The sequence below is a fragment of the Pristiophorus japonicus genome, chromosome 23 (genome assembly GCF_044704955.1).
Source record: "Pristiophorus japonicus isolate sPriJap1 chromosome 23, sPriJap1.hap1, whole genome shotgun sequence".
In the NCBI taxonomy this organism is placed as follows: Eukaryota; Metazoa; Chordata; class Chondrichthyes; family Pristiophoridae; genus Pristiophorus; species Pristiophorus japonicus.
This window is the reverse complement of record NC_091999.1, coordinates 18,698,973-18,713,072: the sequence shown is the minus strand read 5'-3', so window position 1 is coordinate 18,713,072 and position 14,100 is coordinate 18,698,973. Positions and strand designations below refer to the sequence as shown.

The window sequence follows — 14,100 nt, the reverse complement described above, 5'->3', positions numbered from 1 at the left end:
TGCACTCTGACTGGGGTAAGGCACTTTGGCTGGGGGAGGCATGCACTGTGACTGGGGTAAGGCACTTCGGCTGGGGGAGGCATGCACTTGAACTTTGGTAAGGCCCTTCGGCTGGGGGAGGCATATACTGGGACTGGGGTAAGGCACTTTGCCTGGGGGAGGCATCGACTAGGACTAGGGTAAGGCACTTCGGCTGGGGAGGCTTATACTGGTACTTGGGTAAGGCACTTTGGCTGTGGGAGGCATATACTTGGACGGTGGTAAGATACTTCGGCGGGAGGAGAAATGCAATGGGACTAGTGTCGGGCACTACTGCTGGGTGAGGCATGCAGTGGTACTGGGGTAAGACATTCAGCTGGGGGAGGCATATCTTGGGACTGGGGTAAAGCCCTTCTGCTGGGGAGGCATGTATTGGGACTGGGGTAAAGTACTTCAGCTGGGGGAGGCATGCACTGGGATGGGGGTAATGCATTTTGACTGGGGGAGGCATGCACTGGGACTGGGGTAAAGCCCTTCTGCTGGGGGAGGCTTATCTTGGGACTGGGGTAAAGCACTTCGGCTGGGGGAGGCATGTATTGGACTGGGGTGAAGCACTTCGGCTGGGGGAGGCATGTATTGGGACTGGGGTAAAGCACTTCAGCTGGGGGAGGCTGATCTTGGGACTGGGGTAATGTACTTCGGCTTGGGGAGGCATGCATTGGGATGGGGGCAAGGTACTTTGGCTGGCCCTTGCTATCTTATGGGGAGCTCTGTCCTCTGTCACTTCAGGAATTCAAAGTGGATCAAGTTACAATTTGCAAAGTCAGTGAGACCTTGGGATGGGCGGTTCCAGTTACACATTCCAGTGAAATCTCAGGATGTGGCTTATCCTCCAAGGGACCAATCATAGACAAATGGTGCGGCGTGGTGGCCATTTTGGCAGTACAATTAAGCGCGTTCTTCATTAACCCGCTCCCTCCCTCCGCCTGTCTCTCACCTGCTGACTCACCCACTGTGCATGCTCAGCTCACACTGCCCGGCTGATTGACGGCAGCTCCTGACCAATAGGGAGAGTGGGGGCGGGGCTGAAGGACCAGGCAGGCGGTTGATCCTCCAACCAATCACAGTGTGTGAGAGGTGGGGCTTGCAGCCCCCAGTGGGCGGGGCTGGGTCTGGATCTCGCTCATTGGCTGAAACTCTGCCCCATTGTTAAAGTTGATATCCCTCAAACTCCAGGAGGAAATGGGACATTTCTGTCGTGGCTTTAAACAGATGGAACTCTGTGGGGTGGAGGAAACATTGCAGCATTTGGTAGTGACATGATTCATTCAGGCCAGACAGGGGGGATTATTTCTGGAAATAACACAGTGTAGTTGTTTCTGTTGAAACAGATGAAACCCTGTCGTTGTGGAACAACCACACTTCTCGTGTCCTGGTCAATCACGTGTGCAACAAGTGTCGTCATGGAAGTAAAGGATGGTATCAAATTGGAAAAAAAGGCATATAATGTTGTGAAGGACAGTGGAAGGCCAGAGGATTGGAAATTTTTAGAAACTTGCAAAGGACAACTAAAAAATGAAAAAGACAGAGAAGATAGCAGATGAGAGCAAACTAGCAAGAAATATAAAAACAGACAGTAAGAGCTTCTACAGGGATATAAAAAGAAAACGAGTATCTAAAGTAAACATTGTTCGCTTAGAGGATGACATTGGAGAATTACTAATGGGAAACACGGAAATGGCAGAGATTTTGAACGAATATTTTGTATTAGGCTTCACGGTAGAGGACACTAAAAACATACCAACAGTTGCTAACCAAGGAGCTATTAAAACAATCACTATCACTACAGATAAAGTGCTAATCAAACTAATGTGACTAAAGGTGGACAAGTCCTCTGGACCTAATGGCATGCATCCTTGGGTCTTAAAATAATTAGTTGCAGAGATAGTGCATGCATTGGTTGCAATCTACCAAAATACCCTGAATTCTGGAGAGATCCCAGTGGACTGGAAAACTACAAATGTAATACCCCTATTCAAGTAAGGAGGGAGACAGAGAGCAGGAAACTATACATCAGTTAACTTATCATCTGTCAGTGGGAAAATACTCGAGTTCATTATTAAGGAAGTACTAGCAGGATATTTAGAAAATCATATTGCAGTTAGGCAGAGTTAGCATGGTTTTGTGAAAGGGAAATCATGTTTGACAAATTTGCTGTAGTTGTTTGAGGATGCAACGAGCAGAGTGGATAAGAGAGAATCACTTGATGATGTATATTTTGATTTCCAGAAAACATTCAATAAGGTGCCACACAAAATATTACTGCACATGCTAAGAGCTCACGGGTTTGGGGGTAATATATCAACATGGATATGGGATTGCCAAACTAACAGAAAACAGAGAGTCCGGATAAATGGGTCATTTTCAGGTTGGCAAACAGTAACTAGTGGGGTGCCGCAGTGATAAGTACTGGGGCCTCAACTAATTACAATTTATATCAATGATTTGAATGAAGGGACCGAGTGTAACATTTGCCGATGGTACAAAGATAGGTGGGAAAGCAAGTTGTGAGGAGGACGCAAAAGAATCTACAAAGGGATATAGATAGGTTCAATCAGTGGGCAAAAGTCTAGCAGATGGACTATAATGTGGTAAAATATCAGGTGATTAACTTTGGTAGGAAAAAAAAAGCAAATTATTATTTAGATGTGGACGATTATAAAATGCTGTTATACAGAGAGATCTGGGGATTCTTGTACATGAAACTCAAAAAGTTTGCATGCAGGTACAGCATTAATCAGGAAGGCAAACTGAATGCTGGCCTTTATTGCAAAGGGGATGGAATCTAAAAGTAGAGAAGTACTGCTACAACTGTCAGACCACACCTGGGCTACTGCGCACAGTTTTGGTCTGGACTTGTCTCCATTCTCGTGCCGAGATGATTGATACACCCAGATGGGAAGGACAACATTTGGGTACACTGATTCCCCACCAATTCCCATTCCCCTTCTTTCTGGTGGATATGGAGGGGCCACTGTGTGTAATAGGCAAGTCATTAAGAATTGTCAGCAAGCTATTTCCAATTGGAGATTATATTCAGTGGAAACTTTCACACACTATTGTAGATTTTGTACCAAAGATCAATTTAGGATTAAAGTAAAAGTTCATAATTTTATTGCAAACTAAATTTCCGTTGAGAGTTGCTGAATTAAGGGGTAAGATAACCCACAGTGTTTCTTAAATGGACACTGCAGCCCCGAGAACACAATCAGCAATATATCCAGAATATTAAAGTCCAGCCCAGTTATATGGTTATTAACATCAGCAGAGACAAACCCCAACTGTCCGAATGAACATGGTTCAGTCGGGATGTGATTAACAGCCTCAATAACAACAGAATCCAACTCCTGCAGTCACTTGTGAACTCGCTGGTGTCTCAGTAGGGTGGATGATGTAGTGAATCCCTTCCCGCACTCAGAGCAGGTGAACGGCCTCTCCCCAGTGTGCACTCGCTGGTGTGTCAGCAGGTGTGATGACTGAGTGAATCCCTTCCCACATTCAGAGCAAGTGAATGGCCTCTCCCCAGTGTGTACTCGCTGGTGTGACTGCAGGTGGGATGACTGAGTGAATCTCTTCCCACACTCAGAGCAAGTGAATGGCCTCGCCCCAGTGTGAACTCGCTGATGTGTCAGCAGCGTGGATGAACAAGTGAATCCCTTCCCGCACTCAGAGCAGGTGAACGGCCTCACCCCAGTGTGAACTCGCTGGTGTGTCAGAAGGCGGGATGACCGAGTGAATCCCTTACCGCACTCAGAGCAGGTGAATGGCCTCTCCCCAGTGTGAACTCGATGGTGTTTCAGCAGGTAGGATGACGTAGTGGATCCCTTCCCACACTCAGAGTCGGTGCACGGCCTCTCCCCAGTGTGAACTCGCTGGTGTGTCAGCAGGATGGATGACTGAGTGAATCCCTTCCCACACTCAGAGCAGGTGAATGGCCTCTCCCCAGTGTGAACTCGCTGGTGTGTCAGCAGGTGGGATGAACAAGTGAATCCCTTCCCACACTCATAGCAGGTGAATGGTCTCTCCCCAGTGTGAACTCGCTGGTGTGTCAGCAGGTGGGATGAACAAGTGAATCCCTTCCCACACTCAAAGCAGGTGAACGGCCTCTCCCCAGTGTGAACTCGCTGGTGTTTCAGCAGGTTGGATGAACAAGTGAATCCCTTCCCACACTCCGAGCAGGTGAACGGCCTCTCCCCAGTGTGAACTCGCTGGTGTTTCAGCAGGTCGGATGATGCAGTGAATCCCTTCCCACACTCCGAGCAAGTGAACGGCCTCTCCCCAGTGTGAACTCGCTGGTGCATCAGCAGGCTGGATGATACAGTGAATCCCTTCCCACACACAGGGCAGGTGAATGGCCTCTCCCCAGTGTGACTGCGTTGATGAATTTCCAGCACAGATGGTGATCTGAATCCCATCCAACAGTCCCCACATTTCCATGGTTTCTCCATGGTGCGGGTATCCTTGTGACTCTGGACGGTTGGACGATCAGTTGAAGCCTCGCCCACACACACACAACACGTTTACAGTTTCTTCCCGCTGTGAATTGTGTGATGTTTCTTCAGGCTGTGTAACTGGTTAAAGGTCTTTTCACAGGCAGTGCCCTGGAACACTCACTCGGGTGTGTGTGTCTCGGTGCTTTTCCAGTCACACAGATATTTGAAATCTTTTTACACAGACAGAACAGACAAACATTTCTCCTTCCACTTTCAAAGGCCGATGATATTCAGGTCCTGATGAATCGATTGACTCCGTCAGATCTTGACGCGATGTTTGGTTTGTGTTTCCTGTCTGAAAATCTCCCCTTCTAATACGCTGTAAAAGGAGATAACAAAACTCATCACTGTCAGTACAAGACACAAATTCAGGATAGATACATATAGTTTCCATGGAACATTCTTTCCTCTCTTGTTCTTCCAAAGCTGTAAATCCCTGTCCCACACATTGTCCCTCCTGCTGTGCTGAAATACAAATCAACACACATTTCTGGCCTGTTTCTCCTCCACTCCCAGTTTTCAACACCAATTCTGGTTGGCTTCAGTTCTACATTCAATGGTTCCTGTCCCTCTCCTCCACTGAACGTTCTGCCTGTGGCTGGGTTCAGTTCTACACTCACTGTTCCCCACCTCCCCTGAAAGTGCTGACTCTGGCTGGGTTCAGTTCTACAGTCACTGGTTCCCTTCCCCTGAACGTACTGACTCTGGCTGGGTTCAGTTCGACACACATTGGTTCCGTTCCCCTGAAGGCACTGACTCTGGCTGGGTTCAGTTCTACACTCATTGGTTCCCTTCACCTGAAGGTACTGACTCTGGCTGGGTTCAGTTCTACACTCATTGGTTCCCTTCCCCTGAAGGTACTGACTCTGGCTGGGTTCAGTTCTACACTCACTGGTTCCCTTCCCCTGAAGGTACTGACTCTGGCTGGGTTCAGTTCTACACTCATTGGTTCCCTTCCCCTGAAGGTACTGACTCTGGCTGGGTTCAGGTCTACACTCACTGGTTCCCCTCCCCTGAAGGTACTGACTCTGGCTGGGTTCAGTTCTACAGTCACTGGTTCCCTTCCCCTGAAGGTACTGACTCTGGCTGGGTTCAGTTCGGGACACAGACATCATTCACTTTGTTTCCTGCATGAAGATGGCCACGCATGCGCTGTGCTGCTCAGTGAATCAAAATTACGGCGTGAACCTGCCTTCCTGCACCAAGATGGCCACCGTTAGCCTGGGCCTGTGACCGGGAAAAAGCCCCGAAGCTGCAAACGCCGATATTCCGGTTATTATTCCGGGTTTGTGGCGGGCACCGGTTGTTCATGAAGCCTTCTTGGCTCCCCACTGGTCCATTACTCCGCTGCGTCCCGCTGAAAAGCACACTTCTTCGGAGCCTGTACAAAAAGTGTCACCTCCGCCATTACACGCACCGCGCATGCTCCAAACACAGCCAGATCGCACCTGCGCACTGAGCTCCTGTAGTCTGGGTGCGCCTCATTCTCCCCCGCGGGGCATGCTGGGTACATACGACCATGAGAAATAGGAGCAGGAGTGGGCCACCCGCACCCTCGAGCATACTCCCCATTCAATAAGGTCATGGCTGGTCTGATCATAGACTCAGCTCCATTCCCTGCCCGCTGCCCAGGACCCTTTACTCCCTTATCGCTCAAAAATCTGGCTATCTCCACCTTAATATATTCAATGAACCAGACTCCACTGCTCTCTGCTGCAGAGAATTCCACAGATTTACAACCCCCCGAGAGAAGAAATTCCTCCTCATCTGAGTTTTAAATAGGCTGAGGAGAAAGATTAGAACATCATTCAACTACCACAGAAAGTAGTTGAGGCCAATTCACTAAATATATTCAAAAGGGAGTTAGATGAAGTCCTTACTACTCGGGGGATCAAGGGTTATGGCGAGAAAGCAGGAAGGGGGTACTGAAGTTTCATGTTCAGCCATGAACTCATTGAATGGCGGTGCAGGCTAGATGGGCTGAATGGCCTGCTCCTGCACCTATTTTCTATGTTTCTATGATTTACTGTGATTGCATTGGGCACTGAACCACGTTCATTCTGGCAGCTCTTGTTTTTTTCTGGTTATCTTAATAACCCCTATATCTCAACATAAGAACATAAGAAATAGCAACAGGAGCAGGCCATATGGCCCCTCGAGCCTACTCCGCCATTCAATAAGATCATGGCTGATCTGATCATGGACTCAGCTCCACTTCCTGCCCGCTCCCCATACCCATATCGTTTAGGAAACTGTCTATTTCTGTCTTAAATTTATTCAACGGCCCAGCTTCCACAGTTCTCTGAGGCAGTGAAGTCCATAGATTTACAACCCTCAGAGAAGAAATTTCTCCTCATCTCTATTTTAAATGGGCGGCCCCTTATTCTAAGATCATGCACTCTAATCCTAGACTCCCCATTATCAGTGGAAACATCCTCTCTGCATCCACCTTATCAAGCCCCCTCATAATCTTATACATTTTGATAAGATCACCTTTCATTCTTCTGAATTCCAGTGAGTAGAGGCCCAACCTACTTAATCGTTCCTCATAAGTGAAACCCTCATGCTCAGAATCAACCGAGTGAACCTTCGCTGAGCTGCCTCCAAAACAAGTATATCCTTTCATAAATATGGAAACCAAAACTGCACGCAGTTTTCACATACAGCTGTCGCAAGATTTCCCTGCTTTTATACCCCATCCCTTTTGCAATAAAGGCCAAGATACCTGTTGCGTTTCATGCACAAGTACCCCCAGGTCCCGCTGTACTGCGGTACTTTGCAATCTTTCGCCATTTAAATAATATGTTGCTTTGATTTTTTCTGCAAAGTGCATGACCTCACACTTTCCAACATTATAGTCCATCTGCCAAATTTTTGCTCACTCACTTAGCCTGTCTATGTCCTTTTGCAGATTTGTTGTGTCCTCCTCACATATTGCTTTTCCTTCGATCTTTGTATCATCAGCAAACTTGGCTATGTTACACTCAGTCCCTTTTTCCAAGTCGTTAATATAGATTGTAAAGCTGGAGATCAATACCCTCTATAAATGTTGAATAAATTATCTTTGTTTCAAACACAGTTTGTTGAATATTTGATTCTTCCATGTTCAGAGGAGATTAATTGATGTTCTGTTACAGACTGTTCCCTTTTCGGGCTTTTTCTTAATCTAACTTATATCACTTCTCATCTAGTTCGCTTTCTAGCATATCAAACCCCAAATTTGTTCCAGTTGCATACATGAGTTGTGGTTGTAGTAGGCTTAACTGCAGTATCCCACTTTAAACTCAGCTGAAATCTTTTGAACCACCCCTTTATTGAACTGTCTTGCATAAGATTTGAAATCCGTTACTTTCTAGATCAGTTAACACATTTTTGAAACCGATTGAATATTAAAAACTCATCCACACATTTTGCACGTGATAGCCTGTGAAATATTCTGATATTTGTAATCATCATTACCACAAGCTCCATTCCCGAGTGACCGACTCCATCCCTCTCCCCAACTTCTGTCTGAGCCTGAACCAGACTGTTCACAACCTTGGTGACATACTTAACCCTGAAATAAGTTTTTGACCACATATCCACAAACTAACTAAGAATGCCTATTTCCACCTCTGTAACATCGCCCATCTCCGCTCATGCCTCAGCTCATCCACTGCTGAAGCCCTCATCCATGCCTTTTTTTACTTCTGGACTTGACTATTCCAATGCACTCCTCCCACATTCTGACCTACATAAACTAGTGTTTGTACCCAGTGCTGTACGTGCCCGAGGAGTGTTTGATGGACAGTGTAGAGGGAGTTTTACTCTGTATCTAACCCGTGCTGTACCTGTGATGGGAGTTTTTGATAGATCGGTGTAGAGGGAACTTTCCTCTGTATCTAACCCGTGTTGTACCTGCCCTGGGAATGTCTGGTTGAACATTATAGAGGGAGATCGCCTCAATATCTAATAAATGCTGTATCTGCCCTGGAATGCCTGGGACGTTAGAGGGAGATGTACTCTATGTCTAAACAGTACTGTACTTGCCCTGGGAACTGTACAGTGGAAGCTTTGGTCTGTATTGAATCCATGTTGTACCTGCCCTGGGAGAGTTTGATGGGACAGTGTATTGGGATCCTTACTGTGTACCTACTCATATCTGTTATACCCCTTGGAGGACGAAATGCACACTGTGACAATGGGAGGAGCTCCTCAGCCAGAGTGACTGGAGTGCATCATCACCCCCAGCAACCAAATTTTAATTTGATTTAAGTTTACTGTCCAATGTTTAATTAGTTTATTTTGTTGGTTATAGTGCCCCCCACCCCAGCTTTAATCAGGGGGCACTTGATTTACAGATCAACAACAAAATAGTTGTGCTATACCTGCCCTGGGATTTTTTTACTGGAACAGTGTAGAGGGAGAAATTACTCTGTATTTATCCCATGCTGTTCCTGCCCTGGAGTGTTTGTGGGACATGTACTTCATATGTGCTGTACCGGCCCTCGTCTGTTTGTTGCGACAATGTTGAGGGAGCTTTATTCTGGATATAACCCATGCTGTACCTGCCCTGGGATTGTTTAATGGGACCGTGTAGTGAGAGTTTTACTCTCTGTTTAAACCGTGCTGTACTTCACCTGAGAGTATTTAATGTGGCAGAGTAGCGTAGCGGGAGCTCTACACTGTATCTAACCCATGTATCACATCATGGGCCACCCCAACCTGCGAGAGAACATCTCCACAGGTTGGGGCTGTAAAAAGAGCAGGAGTGAACCACTGCAGCTTCAGTGTGAGCTGACAAAAATGTGTGACGGCTTCGAGGTAGATGACTGGGTGACATCATCAGGGCCCAGATTTCCATTTGGAGCGTGAGCAGGAGCATCGGCAGGGCCCTGGTACAGCAGAGCAACATGGAAGGTTGTGCTGGACTTGTGACGAGTGATCGAGGCAGAGGAGTGATGAGGGAGCATGCCTGAGATTTGGTGGGTGATCGTGATGGAGGGTCAGCGAATGTTTGGTGCAGAGATGGGGCAGGAGATCGTGGCAGAGGTGCAGCGAGTGTTTTTTTTGAGGAGCGGAGAGGGATCGTGCTGGAGGTGAAGCGAATGTTTGTGGTGGAGGAGTGGCGAGAGATCGTGGCGGAGGTGCAGCGAATGAGGGTATCGGGCGCAAAAGAGGCGAGAGCCCAGAGGCAGCACGGACCAGCCCGCACTGTTATATTTGTGCACACTAGCTCCGTACAGCAAAACAGGTCTCCAGTAATCCTGATTAACCCTTGCCACTGGACCAATCCTAGCTCTGTCATGCCCGTGTCGTGGCTGGTGTGCAACAGTCACCACACGTTAAAAACAATCCACCCATAGGCATCTTCCACCTCCTCAATTGGAGGTCAGGACTGGAACATCGGGTCCCTCATTGAAACATCTGTGAACTCATGTGGAAGCAAATCATCCTCGTTCGAGGGACCGGCTATGATCATCTAAACCGTGCTTCACCTGCCCTGGGATTGTTCAGAACAGTGTAGAGGGAGATTTATTCTGTATCTATCCCATGCTGTAGTTTCCTCTGGCACTGACTCTCACTGGGTACAGTTCCTTTGGCACAGATTTACTGTATATTTAATTCGTGCTGTACCTATCCTGGGAGTGCTTGACAGGATAGTGTAGAGTGAGCTTTATTCATTATCTAACCAATGCAGTATCTGACAATGTGTAAAGAAGGGTTGCGAATGTGGTAGATGGATAGAGAATGTGGCAAATGGATAGAGAATGTGGCAAAAGGATGGAGATAGGGAATCATGGGAAAATAGCTAAAGAAATGTCAAGATGCAGACAACTGCAGAATCGACAGAAAAAAAGGGGTTACCAAGAGTTGAAGTTGAGGTTAAACACGGGTCATGAGAAAGACGCAAGGCGGCACAAAGAAAGAAAACAATCCTAGATAGAAGGGGAAAAGTAATAGCTTTTACTGATAAGGAGGAAGGGAAACTAATTGGGTTCTTTACTGATAAGGGAAGACAGTGTAGCAAAGCTATAACTAACCTGACCCTGACACCAGCCCTAATTGGGAGACTTTTTTGCCTGCCATTGGACGTACTCGGGGGGGTGGGGGGGAGGCAGAAAGGGATTGGATAGACCAAGTGCTAATCAAATGTGCTCTGTTTTGAAAATGTATAACTGTTGTGTCGCGCTGAAAAGGCGCTTGTCCAGGGGAAGGTAAATTAGCTCTGATTGAGAGTGTCCCTTTGTCTTGACAAGTTCTGGCCGGAGAATCTTCAATAAAGGTCTTTTACGAAAAGGCAAGAAGGTGTTCGCATCAGTGTATTCGCTGAAACAGATTGAGGGAAAAAGAATATCCACTCTGGAATGCATGGGACAGGTTGAGGGAGATATACTCCATATCTCACCTTGGAATGTCTAGTGGGATAGTGTTGAGGAAGATTTACTCTGTATCTAAGCAAGGCAAGGATATCCTTACTTAGAGAAGGAGACCAAAACAGTGCACAATACTGCAGGTGTGGTAAGGGAGTGAAGGGTTCTGGGGAGCGGGCAGGGAATGGAGCTGAGTCCATGATCAGACCAGCCATGACCTTATTGAATGGGGAGCATGCTCGGGGGTCGGGGTGGCCCCCTCCTGCTCCTATTTCTCATGGTCTTATGTACCCAGCATGCCCCGCGAGGGAGAATGTGCCGCACCCAGACTACAGGAGCTCAGTGCGCAGGCGCGGGCCCTGGCTGTGTTTGTAGCCTGCGCGGTGCGTGTAATGGCAGCGGTAACACGTTTAGTACAGGCTCCTCAGAAGTGTCCTTTTCAGTGGGATAGATTGGAGAAATGGACCAGCGGGGAGCCGGGGAGGCTTCATAAACAACCGGCGCCCGCTGCAAGCCCGGAATAATAACTGGAATATTGGCGGTTGCAGCTTCGGGGCTTTATCCCGGTCACAGGCCCAGACTAACAGCGGCCATCTTCATGCAGGAAGGCTGGTTCAGCGCTCCGCTATTTTGATTCAATGAGTAGCAGAGTGCATGTGTGGTCATCTTGGTGCAGGAACAAAGTGAATGATGTCAATGTCTGGAACTTAACACAGCCATTTAGGACCGAGATGAGGAGAGACTTCTTCACCCAGAGAGTGGTGAACCTGTGGAATTCTCTGCCACAGAAAGTTGTTGATGTCAATTCACTAAATATATTAAAAAAGGAGTTAGATGTAGTCCTCACTACTAGGGGGATCAAGGGGTATGGCGAGAAAGCAGGAATGGGGTACAGAAGTGGCATGTTCAGCCATGAACTCATTGAATGGCGGTGCAGGCTCGAAGGGCCGAATGGCCTACTCCTGCACCTATTTTCTATGTTTCTATGTTTCGATGAGGGGGTTGACTTTTGAGAAAAGGTTGAGGTTGTGCCTCTACTCATTGGAATTCAGAAGTATAAGGGGTGATCTTAACGAAATGTGTAAGATTATGAGGGGGCTTGACAAGGTGGATGCAGAGAGGAATTTCCACTGATAATGGGGAGACGAGAACTATGGGGCATAATCTAAGAATAACAGGCCGCCCACTTAAAAGAAGAAATTTCTTCTTGGAGAGTTGTGGATCTGTGGAATTCACTGCCTCAGAGAGCTGTGCAAGCCGGGACATTGAATAAATTTAAGACATAAATAGACAGATTTATAAACGATAAGGGAATAAGTGGTTATGGGGAGCGGACCTGAGTCCATGATCGGATCAGCGATGATGGTATTAAATGGAGGAGCAGGCTCGAGGGGCCGGATGGGCTACACCTGCTCCTATTTCTTATGTTAACTAGTGAGTGCAGAACTGAAACCAGACAGATTCAGCATCTGCATTGGATGAGAGGGGAGCCAGTGAGTTTGGAACAGATTCCAGCCACATTCAGCACCTTAAGGGGAGGGGACCAGTGATTGTAGAATTTGTTCCAGCCAGAGCCAACACTTTTAGGGGAGGAGAGGGAGGGGAACCAGTGAGTGTAGAACTGAACCCAGCCAGAGTCAGTACCTTCAGGGGAGGGGAACCAGTGAGTGTAGAATTGAACCCAGCCAGAGTCAGCACCTTCAGAGGAGGAATGCAAAGTAAACCAATGAGTGTATAGCTGAACCCAGACAGAGTGATCATTTTCAGGTTAGGGGAACCAGTGAGTGTAGAACTGAACCCAGCCAGAGTCAGCACCTTCAGGGGAGGGGAGAGATGTGAGGGAGGGGAAGGAGTGAGTATCGAACTGAACCCTGCCACAGTCAGCACGTTAAGGGGAGGGGAGAGATGGGAGGGAGGGTAAGCATGGAGTATAGAACTGAACCCAGCCACAGAAGGTACCTTCAGGTTCACTCCCTGGTTCCTCTCCTGTCTGGTGTAGAAATCCCCTCGGCATGGGAATGGAGACAAGTCCAGACCAAAACTGTACGCAGTACTTCAGCTGGGTCTTACCAACACCCTGTACAGTTGTAGCAGGACTTCGACTTTTATACTCCATCCCCTTGCAATAAAGGCCAACATTCCATTTGCCTTCCTGATTAATTGCTGTACCTGCATACTAACTTTTTGAGTTTCATATACAAGAAACCCCAGATCCCTCTGTATAACAGTATTTTGTAATCGTCCATTTAAATAATAATTTGCTTTGTTATTTTTCCTACCAAAGGAGATCACCTGACATTTTACCACATTGTCGTCCATCTGCCAGATTTTTGCCCACTCATTGAGCCTGTCTATATCCCTTTGTAGATTCTTTGCATCCTCCTCACAACTTGCTTTCCCACCTATCTTTGTATCATCAATAATTTGGTTGCGTTACACTCGGTCCCTTCATCCAAGTCATTAATATAAATTATAAATAGTTGAGGCCCCAGCACTGATCCCTGCGGCACCCCACTAGTTACAGTTTGCCAAACTGAAAATGACCCATTTATCCCGACTCTGTTTTGTGTGTTACCCAATCCTCGATCCATGCTGATATATTACCGACAACCCCGTGAGCACTTAGCCTGTGCAGTAACCTTATCGAATACTTTCTGGAAATCCAAATATACATCAACGGGTTGTCCTTTATCCACTCTGCTCGTTACATCTTCAAACAACTCCAGCAAATTTGTCAAATATGATTTCCCTTTCATAAAACCATGCTGGCTCTGCTTGACTGCAATATGATTTTCTAAATGTCCTGCTGCTACTTCCTAAATGATGGACTCCAGTATTTTCCCATTGACAGATGGTAGACTAACTGGTCTATAGTTTCCTGCTTTCTGTCTCCCTCCTTTCTTAAATAGGGATGTTACATTTGCAGTTTTCCAGTCCACTGGGACCTCTCCAGAATTCAGGGAATTTTGGTAGATTACAACCAGTGCATCCACTATCTCTGCAGCCACTTTTTTTAAGACCCTGGGATGCATGCCATCAGGTCCAGGAGACTTGTCCACCTTTAATCCCATTAGTTTGCTTCCTACTTTATCTCTAGTGATTCTTTTCAGGTCCCCACCCCCCACAATAACTCCTTTAACAACTATTGGGATGCTTTTAGTGTCCTCTACTGTGAAGACCGATAGAAAATATCTGTTCAAAGTCTCTTCCATTTC

At 47.0% G+C, this 14,100-nt stretch overlaps 1 long non-coding RNA gene across 1 annotated transcript in view; it reads right to left on the bottom strand.

Annotated features, from left to right (window-relative positions):
* Positions 1 to 4,289: 4,289 nt before the first annotated feature.
* The window catches only part of LOC139235314 (uncharacterized), a 39,293-nt gene continuing 29,482 nt past the window's right edge, over positions 4,290 to 14,100 (bottom strand). Inside the window, exon 3 of the long non-coding RNA XR_011588453.1 lies at positions 4,290 to 4,851. This is a non-coding gene — a long non-coding RNA (uncharacterized lncRNA). The remainder of the gene's footprint in view (positions 4,852 to 14,100) is intronic.